The sequence below is a fragment of the Lycium barbarum genome, chromosome 7, assembly GCF_019175385.1.
Source record: "Lycium barbarum isolate Lr01 chromosome 7, ASM1917538v2, whole genome shotgun sequence".
In the NCBI taxonomy this organism is placed as follows: domain Eukaryota; kingdom Viridiplantae; phylum Streptophyta; class Magnoliopsida; order Solanales; family Solanaceae; genus Lycium; species Lycium barbarum.
This window is the reverse complement of record NC_083343.1, coordinates 99,457,826-99,470,328: the sequence shown is the minus strand read 5'-3', so window position 1 is coordinate 99,470,328 and position 12,503 is coordinate 99,457,826. Positions and strand designations below refer to the sequence as shown.

Below are 12,503 nucleotides of genomic sequence, written 5' to 3'. Positions count from 1 at the left end.
TCATTTCTTGTAATTTTTCTTGAGACATTAACTGAATCATGAGTCTTATATTCTGTGTTACGATCATTTCATCATTTGTTTTTTTAGTTCAAGCGATTATTTCAAAAAACTTTTCAAAATTATTTTATAAGCAATGGAAACATTTAAAAATAGAAGTAAGACTGTAGGCTAATAAGAATATCATCTTCTATATATATATATATATATATATATATATATATTCGTATCACTTTAACTATAAAAATATATTAAAACCGTCAGTGACTATTATGCCTTAAAAAATATTTATTAATAATGTCTTTTCTATTCTAATTGTTTAATAATCTACTTAGCTTGAGCTTTAAAATATCTAAAAAGGCACTCACAGAGTTATAGAAGATATTACAAAGTCAAAATTATAAACTAGATTGATTTAAGTTGAAGTGACTAAACCATATTACAAAGTAGGAAGTAATTATAAATTTAATTGACTACAACTTGTAACTATAATTAGATCAATCATATTTCTAAAAAGTTGTATAAACTTTGAAAATATATATATGTAATAATCGATAAATAATTGACAGTATAATGACCCAGAAAATTATTTATCACTAATAATAAATATATAATTTATTAAAATCATATATCTAATACAAATTATTTTGAGGCCCTATATATTTGGGGCCTAAAGCCACCGGTGGCTTTAGGCTTCAGCCGGCCCTACTCTTCAAGACACTCTTTCATAAAATATAACTTATATATTAAAAAAAGAAACTTTTTTTTTGGTTGAAACGATATATATTATTATATATTAAGGAAGATTTCTTGAAAACAAAACAAGAGAGAAATTTAGTATAGGAAATTAGTTGTTTGATAACCAAAATGACATGAGCAGAGCGAGCCTGGTATCATGCACGGTTGATTCTGTTTCCTCACTAAGTTGTTTTTGTTATTATTTTTCACTTACATTAAATTCTATATCTGTTAAAAGATAATCATTTCTGTCCCTTTGACTACCAAGCGTGATAACGTAAAATTTGCAAATTAAAATTGGACCTGTTTAGGAACTCGTATAACTAAAGATTAAGTGAACTTTTTGTATTTGGCTATGTTTGGCCTAGCGACTAAAAACTTCTTATTATGATAAGTATTTTTTTAAAAGTGAAACTTACATAAATAACTACCTTTTATTAGCTTCTAACAAGAAATAACTATAAACTTGTTATTTACCAAGCGTCGCTAGTTTTTATCCTAAAACGCGTGTATTTCATTTTTAGGAAATACAGGAAACGCAAGACATTGGTGTGTAAAATCAGGCCCTATTTATGGAACATATTTGTTTTTTAAAATTCTGGGATTCAATTTAAATTTTCCCATAAATCATGCGGTTGTTCTTCCATAACAACTCACGTACCTCTCTCCACTTTTATCACAATCAAAACTTTTTGAATTCAAAAACCACTAAAGATCTGAAAACTTCCAAATACAGCAAAATCTTTATGATCTCTGTTTTCTACATTCGAATTCTTCAAATAGCAAGTCGACATATACTCGATAACATACGAATGAGTGCATATATAGAATTTTAGTGACGATCAGATTTGTATTTCAGATTCTACAAAGGTATGTTTCAATTTTCAATGATTTGTTTGAGATTGTTTTTTGATTCTATATCCTATGTTTGAAACGATGATTTTTTTTCCAATACAGTCGTTGTTCTTCTAATTTTGTTCTATTTTGAAACGAAAAAATGTCAAGCATAACAGCTGTGATCAGACACTCCGATTTTTGGAACGACCAGAATTGCTTTGTTAATTACAAAATCGACGCAAGTGTATTCAAAGATTATTGTTCATACGCTGAGTTGGTTGAAACTATTGCGATTCAGTTATGAGTTGATATTAGCAGGAAAATGACATCAATAAAATATGTTGTTGAAGGAGACAATATACCAATGGAAATACACAACGATAAGGAAGTTAGGGTGTATGTTGAGCTTAAGAGAGAAAACAAGGGATCTGAAATGTATCCGATGTGTGCTAGCATAACTGATAAGGAAATGACTATTTTGTATCCGGTGAATCTGCAGTTGGAGACAATATGTTTCAACTTGAATTTATTTATTATATGCATGCTATGGACGTAGTTGATTCAAATGATTTGGATGTGTCGGATTGTGCTAAGGCTGTTGTATTATTTGAAAACAACGATAACTTGATAATTTCGAACCAGGAACAAAAGGAAGTTTTTGTTGATCAAATTTACAGTGATAAGGTACTTTGAAGAATGTTATGGTGAGTTATGCAATTCGCAAAAGATTCAATTTCAGGACAGAGAGGTCGAATGCCATAAGGTATGTTGTACTGAAAATACTATGAAATACATTTAAATACTGTGAAATACACTGTTTTAGTGATATCATATTTCAGTGGTATTGGATAAAATACATTGAAATATGTGCTGTTTGTAGGATTTAATTCCATTATGTAAAATTTCAGTATATAAAGGCAATGTATTTAGCTTCATATATGTGATTGAAACTTCAATCTGACTGTTCTTTTTTTGTTTTTTGGATTGGTTTTTGTGGTTACACCCTGGTATGCTGGTCAACTGATTGTCATTGGAAATTCCGAGGTTCAGGTATTGCGAATTTTGAAATGTTCAGAATGAGATATTTCCATGACGAACATACATGTCCATTAAAGGACAAGGCGTATTCCCAAAGGCAAGCAACAAGTTGGTTGATTGGGGCATTAGTTGCTAAGCCAACAATAGCAAACCACAAGAGGAAATATACACCTGATGATATTGTAGAAGACGTAAAAAATGAGTCTGGCATTGATGTTTCTTATATGACGGCCTGGAGGGCTAGGAGGAAAGGCAATGAATGAATTAAGAGGGGAACCAGCAGAATCATACAAGACGGTACCGGGATATGTGTACATATTGGATAAATCATATCCTGGATCACATGTGAGAATGCATAAATCACAACAAAATGCGTTCTTGTATTTGTTTGCAGCACTTAAAGCATTCATAAAAGGCTTCAAGTGTTGTAGACCAATAGTGGTAGTAGATGGTTCCCACCTTAAAACTACATATAACGGTACATTTGTATCAGCCAGCATGTTGGATGGTGCAGGTAGGTGCCAACACGTATAAATATAATTTTTTTTCTTCATGGTATATTTCATTGTATTTCAAATTGCTTTATGCTATATTTCATTGTAAATACACACTGCATTATACTCAAATCAAACATGTTTGTGCAGGTAATATTCTACCATTAGCATATGGCGTGATAGATACAGAGAACAATAAGTCTTGGACGTGGTTCTTTGAGCAGTTCAAGCAAACTTATGGGATTAGGGATAACATGTGTTGTATCGGACAGACATGAGAGCATCATTAAGGCAGTGTCTAGAGTATGTCAAACTGTGCCACACTTGGTGTGCATATGGCATTTATGGAAAAATGTGACAAAGAAATACAAGTCGAATGATGAATTATTGAATCCTGTATTCTCTGCACTGGCAAAATCATACTGTAACGACCTGTCCGGTCATTATTTAATATTTAGTGAAACCGTGCCCAATATAGGTCTAGGGTCGTAAATAATAATCTCTATTATGTGATTTAAGGGTTAAAGGTGGGAAAAATCAATTTAAAAAAGAATTAGAAATTGCGAGCCAGGGAAAAGAAGCGGACCGCCATAGCGGTACTGCTATAGCGGCTTATCGACCGCTGCAGTGGTCCATGCGGGGCAGTGACGCGTTTTTGGTCACTTAGTGTATTTTTCTCCCCTTTTCGATAGAAGACTCCCAAGGGCTGCTCCTAGGGATCCATATGAAAGAAAAACCCTTGACACCAACAAAACAAAATCTTTCTAAATTTCCTTCCTACCATTCCCTACGAATGTTTCCGCGTATGAATTCGGATGAAGGCTAGGAAGACAAGAAATTCATGGAGATTCAATTAGCTGTTCGTCAACGAGGTAGGTTATGGTTTACTTGAGTTAGGGTTTGATTAGCGAATCGTATATACTTTTAGAGTTGATGGGAGACTGCATGATTAGATCTTCGGACATGGAGTTTGGATGGACATACTCTTTAATGTGACTAAAATATTGTGTAAATGATAGCTAGATTAATAATGAGTCAATATTAATAGAAAGTGATGTTATCACTAAGGGGGTACTTCTTGTTTGATCTATGCAGCCCTAGAAGTGGTTGATTTCCGTCTTTATACCCGATTGTGTTGAATTTTTGCATGATTGTCTCCCTTGGAAACAAGAAATTTGCATTGAAAGAACTATATTGAGTTGGATTGGCACTACGCCCTTCAAGGGCAGGATTTACGATTGGTTTGATAAATTGCATCGTTGCATTGCATTGCATGGTTTTATGAGGAAATACATGTAGTAGGCAAGGCTGAGTGTGAGCATTGTGTTTATCTGGTCTTGTGGTCGTCGAGTTGAATACGTGGAATATATATATAAAATTTGGATCCGCGTCCGAGGTTCGTTCCGGAGCGGAGGTTAGTGCTTTGTTTCGAGGAGTATTTTAGAACGAGTGGTACATGGGTGCCCTGCAGGTCATGACTACCGAGCAATGACATAAGATAGAATGTGTGTACAGTGTGTTTGGGCCCTTGCATCGCATTTTTCATTTCACTACATCTCATAACTCTATGATATACATACGTGTCATTGATATTGCATATTCACCTTTATGTTTCTTTGAGAGTCTAGGTGGAGAGGAGACTAATATCAGATAAGTATAGTAACGATTGTCAGATAGTGATCCATTTCCCTGGATGAATTGTAATTGTAGTAAGTAAATTGTGTAGGTGAACTTTACGAACATGAAAAGGTGGAAGCTAAAGTATACGATGAGCGTGGAGACATGATGGCATAGGTTGAATGGAAGGGAGGGAACGATTGTGAGCAAGTAGAACGCCCGTAATTCTTGGAAATGAAAGAAGGGAATTGTGAGAGTGGGAAGGCAAATTATTGGGATGAAATAATCTTTATCAAGAATCTTTAGTTTCATTGACTTATCTGCTTATCTTATTGACTTTATATTATGTTGCGTGAACTAATCTTATTCGGCCTATGATGCTTACCAGTACGTGTGGTGTACTTATACTGCTATTGTTGTGCCCTTTTTGGGTGTAGATATGTTGTAGGTTTTAGTTGAAGATTAGACGTGTGGATTTATCAGGCATTCTCCTACAACCTCGCTCATCTCACTCCAGGCAGAGGCTGTGTCATTTAATTTGTCTTCCTGTACTATAGGAGCTCTTGTACCTGCCTAAACTAGATCCCGGGAAATTGCTTTTCAGATTTATTGTATTTGTAAACAGTCTGTACGATGTTTTTACTTTAATACTATAATTTTTGAAGAGGGTTGTCGTAATAGTTTTAAATGTTGGGTTAGTTGGTAAGGGTTCGCCTACTAGGTTAGTAATATGGTAGGTGCCCGCACAACCCGTGGGTTGGGTCGTGACAGTTGGTATCAGAGCCTAGGTTACCGGTCTCACAATTACAATAGCAAATATCTAGTAGAGTCTTGTGGAATGGTACGATGACGTCCGTACCCATTTGCAAGAGGCTATAGGACATCTAGAAGTTTCCCTTCATTCACTCTGTTGTGCTACCCCAATGCGCCGTCTCCTAGTTGGATACAATTGGTATCTGGATGATTCCAATTGGTATCTTGGCGGGTTAATTGGTATCTGTCGATTCCAATTGGTATCTCTCTAATTTGACTCAAGGAAGAGCTTCTATAAGTAGGTGCGTAACTGACTGTGTGGCCAAGTGAAAATTTTTGGGGTAATATTGGTGTTAAAACTGGGTACTGATCCTGGGAATATTAGAAAGTTCATAGCGGAGTCATTCTCGTAAGTGAAAACCATGTTTTTAGGCGCTAATTTATGTGCAGCAAATTTGTGGTACATTCGACGCCTTTTTACTATGCATTTTGGGTGTTCTCAAGTAAGTCTGGTTCATTTTAATGTGTTTTTGTTATGTTTTAGGAAGCCGATGGCCCAAAAGCAAAAACAAAGAAAAAGGAAGAATTTCCCAGAAATGAAGATTCGACAGTCCGTCGATCACCTTTCCTTGGAGCATCGATAAGTTGGATTTTCCAGTGATGACCTAAAATGAAGGGGACAAAGGACGGAGCCATCGATGAAGCGTCGAATGGATCGACGTTTCGTCATTTTTCTCGTCAAACAAACTTGTCCTTCAGAAGAGAGAAATACGGAAGAATCGACGGGGCGTTGAACTGGTCGACGGCACCGTCGAATGGACCGTCAAACTGGAGAACTAAAAGACGAAGGAATCGACGGCCCATCGAACCGGTCGACGGTCCGTCGATTCTGCCACCAGGGGCAGTTTTGCCAATTGTTGATGTGCGTTTTTTTTAGCCTATTTAAAGAACATTTTAGGTTTTTGTCATTATAAGATTATTCCCCAACATTGAACACGTTTTCCATTGGCGGGTGAGCATTGAATACTCACCTTTTGGAGCTTAGTGAAGAAAAAAAGATTCCATTCCCACCATCTTTATTGCACTTTGTAAGCTTTATGTCTCCGTTATTGCTTACCACTTTTGTGACCAATATGTGTGAGTAGTTTCTTTAATCAAAGTTGTGGACCCAAATGATGGGTGTTACGTAATGGGTGTCTAAACATTGTATATATATATATATATATATATATATATATATATATATATAATGGATTGTGATGTGTTTTATTATTTCTCATATTCATTGTTAGTTAGTGGTTGCAAACACTTACTTATGCACAAACCCTAGTCTTGTTTGGAAAGATGAACTAGGGTTCGAGTTGAAATAATATAATAAGGACTCGGGGCGCTAACCCTCGTTTAATGAACTCACTTAGGGATAAGATGAGTTATACTTGGCATATTTAATCGGTCTTATTTGTAACTTTTCTATATTTGGGAAAATCATGAAAAGAAATACTTTCTAACTATTAGAAAATATTAGGAAGTGCATTAGAGATTAAGTGAATACATAACCACCACCAATTAGAAATATATCATATTGATACCCATAGCATAACATCTAATCACAGCGGGAACACAACTTTGGTTCTTCTAATCCAACAATTTCCAAATACTTCAAAATAGAAAATACAAACCAAAACCCTTTTTCTACTCTCTCGGAATAAAATTAAAGACTTTAAAGATTAGTAACATATATAATTAATATTTATTTCACACGGTATTCCCTATGGGATTCGACCCCAACCTAGTTGGGTTACTATATTTGACACCGACTGTCTTACGCCATAATTTAGGTGTAATTTGAGAGTATCAAATTTTAGCACCGTTGCCGGGGAATACGATTTTGAAATTACTGATTGTTGTGTACTTTTCTTTTAAACTTTTTCTATTCCATCACACCTTGTTTGCTGTTTCTGGTAAATTAGGTGAAAATGGCAGGAAGGCACAATCGAAATCAAGGAAACCAAGGTGGGCTCCAAGTGAACCCACCTGCACCAGAAGAGGAGGAAGATGAGAATATATTTGCGGAATTCATTAATGAAGCTGATTATGCGTCTGTTGTGGTCCCTCCTAGGACTGGAAATGCTACTTTCAAAATCGATTGCTCTATCTATCAACTGCTGAAGCTTGAAGGTTATTTCCGAAATTCTTCGGAGTATTGTCTACTCCGACATTTGAAGAACTTCCTGCATGTTTGTGCTCAACAATCCCAAGGTGTTTTTTCTACTAATGCACTTCGGTTATGGGTCTTCAAATATTCCTTGGCTAGCCAAGCAAGGGAATGGTATGAAAAGCTTCCCAACAATTATATTCACAACTGGAGCGAGCTAGCCAATACATTTTTGAAGAAGTGGTTTCCACCGAGCAAAAAGGCTAAACTTCGAGATAAAATCTTTGAGTTCAAACAGCTTCCGGGGGAACAATTATATTCGGCATGGGAGCGTTTCAAGTACTATCTAGCTCAATCTCCAACTCACAGGTTTCCGGATGCTATTCTGACCGAAAAGTTCTACAAGGGGTTAGATATAATGAATCAGATTGCTATCAATACTGCCGCTAAGGGATGCTTCATGGACAAGTCATTTGTTAACATCACCCGGTTGCTCGATAAGCTCACCACCCACAATAAAGCTTGGCACTTAAATGATAGTGAAATCTTGTCATATGGTAGTCCCTCTGTTGCCGCGGTGGCCAAAGAAAATCACGAACGAGATCATGCTTTTGCTCAATTGCAAACCACCGTGGATCTGCTGTCAAAAAGGCTTGCGGAGAAAGAAGCTAGGAGTGTGAATGTTGTTGAAGAAATGCCATCCCATGCTCCCGGAATATATCAAGTCTCGGAGGAAACTTATCTAGAGGGGCAGCCACAACGTGAGGATGCTAATTATATCGATAACTCTCAAGGGGGTTATCAAAAGCAATGGAGACCCCAATAACAAAGAAATCAATATGGCTGAAATGAATATGGTGGTTCGGACAGGTGGGATTACAACAACAACAATTATGGTAATCAGAATTCCAATGCCTATGTTCCACCGAAAAGCTGTTCTTCTAACTCTCAAAATTGGCGAGAGGGTCCTTCCAATGATCAAGGGACCTCTCGAGTGGAATCTATGCTTGAAAAGATCTTGGAAAACAAAAATAAGAGTGACAAGAAGATGGAAAATTTGACCGAAGTGGTAGGCTCTCATACCGCTTCGATTCAAAAATTTGAGTCACAAATGCTAGATCTTTCTCGTGAGCAACATTCACCACAAAGAGGGGGCCTTCCTAGCGACACAATTCCAAACCTAAGGGGTAGTGGAGGTGATCACATTGCCTCATGCAAAGATATTTCTACTAGAAGTGGAAGGATCCTTAATGCGGTGGATGAGAGGGTGATTGAACCTATTATTGTCGAGCCGATTGGTGATCAGGTTATTGAGGAAGAAATTGAAGAAGAACTTGAGGCACCAATTGAAGTGCCTATTATTATTGAGAAAGAGAAGGAGGCACACCCTATTGTTCTCGAGGGTGATGAGGTGCCAAGTGTTAAAAAAGCTACTGGGAGTAACACTCAAAAGAGCAAGGTCACGGGGGCAATTAAATCCTTGACTCAAACATATAAATCTCCTCCCCCGTTCCCACAAAGATTGATGAAAAGAACAGAGGATGCCAAGTGACAACGCTTCTATGACCAATTGAAAGGGTTGTCAATGAATATCCCATTTCTTGATGCATTCCAAGAAATGCCGGGATTTGATAAATACTTGAAGTACTTGTTGACGAAGAAAATACCAATTAAGCATGATAAGGTGGGAGTCACCCCTCGTGTGAGCTCTATTATTTCATCCTCAAAGGTTGAGAAGAAAGGAGATCCCGGGGCTTTCACTATCCCTTGCATCATCGGTCATCATGATTTTGCTCGTGTTTTATGTGATAATGGGGCTAGTATTAATTTGATGCCACTAGCCATCTATAAACAATCAGGTTTGGGAACACCTAGACCAACGAGCATGTGTCTCCAAATGGCTGATAGAACCATCAAAAAACCGGTAGGGGTTGTTGATGACGTCCTTATTAGAGTGGGGGAATTCTTATTGCTGGCGGATTTTGTCATCCTTGATTGTGCGGTTGACAAGAAGTCTCAATTATCTTGGGAAGGTCATTTCTTGCCACCGGGAGGGCTCTAATGGACTCGAAAAAGAATAAAATAAAATTTCGAGTCAATGATGAAGGAGTAACCTTCCAAGCTAGCAAGGGGTTAAAATTTCCTAGTGCTTATGAGAGCATTTCGATCATTAATTCTTTCGATGTGGTAGATGAAGCGGTGGAGCATAAGTTAGAGGAGGAGCACTTTGACGAAGCACTTTCGGCTATTTTGGTGAATTTTGAGGCGGATGACATGGAGGGGCATATTGAAACGGTAAACTCTCTTATTGGCCGGTGTTCGTATTCTTATGAGCCAAAGAAATTATCTCTTGATCTTGATAAAAGAACCACTCCTCCGGATAAGCCTTCGATTATTGAGCCTCCAAAACTTGAGCTCAAGCTACTTCCCTCTCATTTGAAGTATGCTTTTCTTGGCCCGAATAATACTTTACCTGTTATTCTCTCATCTTTGTTAAATTAGGAACAAACTTAAAAGGTGCTTGAAGTGTTGCGGGCTTATCGAAGATCTATTGGGTGGACTATTGCGGATATTAGGGGGATTCCCTCCGGTATTTGTGAACATAGAATTGAACTCGAGGTGGATAGTTCACCAAGTGTAAAGCACCAAAGAAGGCTAAACCCTCTTATGCAAGAAGTGGTCAAGAAGGAGATAATCAAATGGTTGGATGCGGGTGTTGTATCCCCAATTGCAAATAGTCCATGGGTTAGTCCGATGCAATGTGTCCCAAAGAAGGGGGGCATCACCTCGTCGCCATCATCCTCCGAGTCACTAGAGTCCTCGCTGCCAAGTCCGGACTCGTTGAGGAATGAGAACTGGGAGGCATCTCTGGTAATCACCTTGGGAGGCTTCACCTTCGGGACTAAGGCCTTCAGGAGGCTCTTGATGCCATTCCACATCTTCATGAATAACTTGTCCATCGTTCACCGCCTTTTCGTTTCCTTGTCCAAGTCATCTCGGAGATCCACATGGGCCTGAGCCAAGGATCCATAGGCGCCCTGCAAGGCATCCACAGCCTCTCCCATCTTGGTCTGGGACTCCATGTAACTCTTCATCTACTTTGTGGTAAAATAGCCAGTCCCCGCAGCACTGCTAGACGACCCGGCCTCCATGGAAGGCGGCACAAACCCCATCATGGCCGCCTTCACTGCCGCCATATCAGCCTCTATGCGCTCCAGGTTACCTGGGGTCTGTGACTGACCACTTCCACCCCGTGGGCCACCACTATCATCCGAGCCAGTCCTCTTCCTTTTGCCCCTGCCCTGTGCTCCCTTGACCTTCAGTGGGTCAAAGGCGACATCACACTTCAGTCTTCATATAGCGGTGGCAGTGGAAAATTTGTTTTTTTTTTGTTTAGTTTTGTTTTGTTCTGTTGTTCATTCTCCCCCCCCCCCCCCCCCCCCATAACAATGGCTCAAAATCCTATCTCCTATAGCGTAGGGCCCAGGAAGGTGACCCTTACCTCACCCCACCCCGTTCAGTGATGAATGGTGGTTTAATTGGTATCTGGTGTAACGACCCATCCAGTCGTTATTTAATATTCTGCGAATCCGTGCCCAATCTAGGTCTAGGGTCGTAAATAATAAGCTCTATGACGTGATTTAAGGATTAACATTAGGAAAAATCAATTTCGGAAAGAATTAGAAATTGCGGGCTAGGGAAAAGAAGCGGACTGCTATAGCGTTAACTGGACCGCCATAGCAGTACCGCTATAGCGGCTTGTCAACCGCCGCAGCAGTCCACGCGGGGCAGTGACGCGTTTTTGGTCACTTAGTGTATTTTTCTCCCCTTTTATCAATAGAAAACTCCCAAGGGCTACTCCTAGGGTTTCATATGAAAGAAAAACTCTTGAAACCAAGAAAAAGAAACCTTTCTAAATTTCCTTCCCCCCATTCCCTACGAATGTTACCGCTCATGAATTCGGATGAAGGCTAGGAAGACGAGAAATTCATGGAGATTCAATTAGCTGTTCGCCAACGAGGTAGGTTTACTTGAGTTAGACTTTGATTAGCGAATCGTATATACTTTTAGAGTTGAAGGGAGACTGCATGATTAGGTGTTCGGACATGGAGTTTGGATGGAAATACTCTTTAATGTGACAAAAATATTGTGTAACTAAGTAAATGATAGCTAGATTAATAATAAGTCAATATTAATAGAAAGTGTTGTTATCATTGAGGGATACTTCGTGTTTGATCTATACAACCCTAGAAGTGGGTGATTTCCGTCTTTATACCCGATTGTGTTGAATTTTCGCATGGCTGTCTTCCTTGGAAACAAGAGATTTGCATTGGAAGAACTATATTGAGTTAGATTGGACTAGGCCTATCAAGGGCAGGATTTATGATTGGTTTGATATATTGCATCGTTGCATTGCATTGCATGGTTTTATGAGGAAATACATGTAGCAGGCAAGTCTGAGTGTGAGCATTGTGTTATCTAGTCTTGTGGCCATCGAGTTGAATACGTGCAATATATATATAAAATTTTGATCCGCATCCGTGGTTCGTTTCGGAGCGGAGGTTGGTTCTCGGGTCCGAGGAGTATTTTGGAACGAGTAATACATGTACACCATGGGTCCCCTGTAGGTCATGACTACTGAGCAATGACATCAGATAGCATGTGTGTGCAGTGTGTTTGGGCCCTTGCATCGAATTTTGCATTGCACTACATCTCATAACTCTATGATATACATGCGTGTCGTTGATGTTGCATATTCATCTTTATGTTTCATTGAGAGTTTGGGTGGAGAGGAGACTAATATCAGATAAGTATAGTAACGATTGTCAGATAGTGACCCATTTCCCTAGATGAATCGTGATTGTAGTAAGTAA

The 12,503-nt window shown here is 38.5% G+C and overlaps 1 non-coding gene across 1 annotated transcript; it reads right to left on the bottom strand.

The window, feature by feature from the left end:
- Positions 1 to 7,894: 7,894 nt before the first annotated feature.
- On the bottom strand, positions 7,895 to 8,001 carry LOC132604753 (small nucleolar RNA R71). The gene has a single exon (XR_009568855.1). It is a non-coding gene; the product is annotated as a small nucleolar RNA R71 (small nucleolar RNA).
- Between the last annotated feature and the right edge of the window lie 4,502 nt (positions 8,002 to 12,503).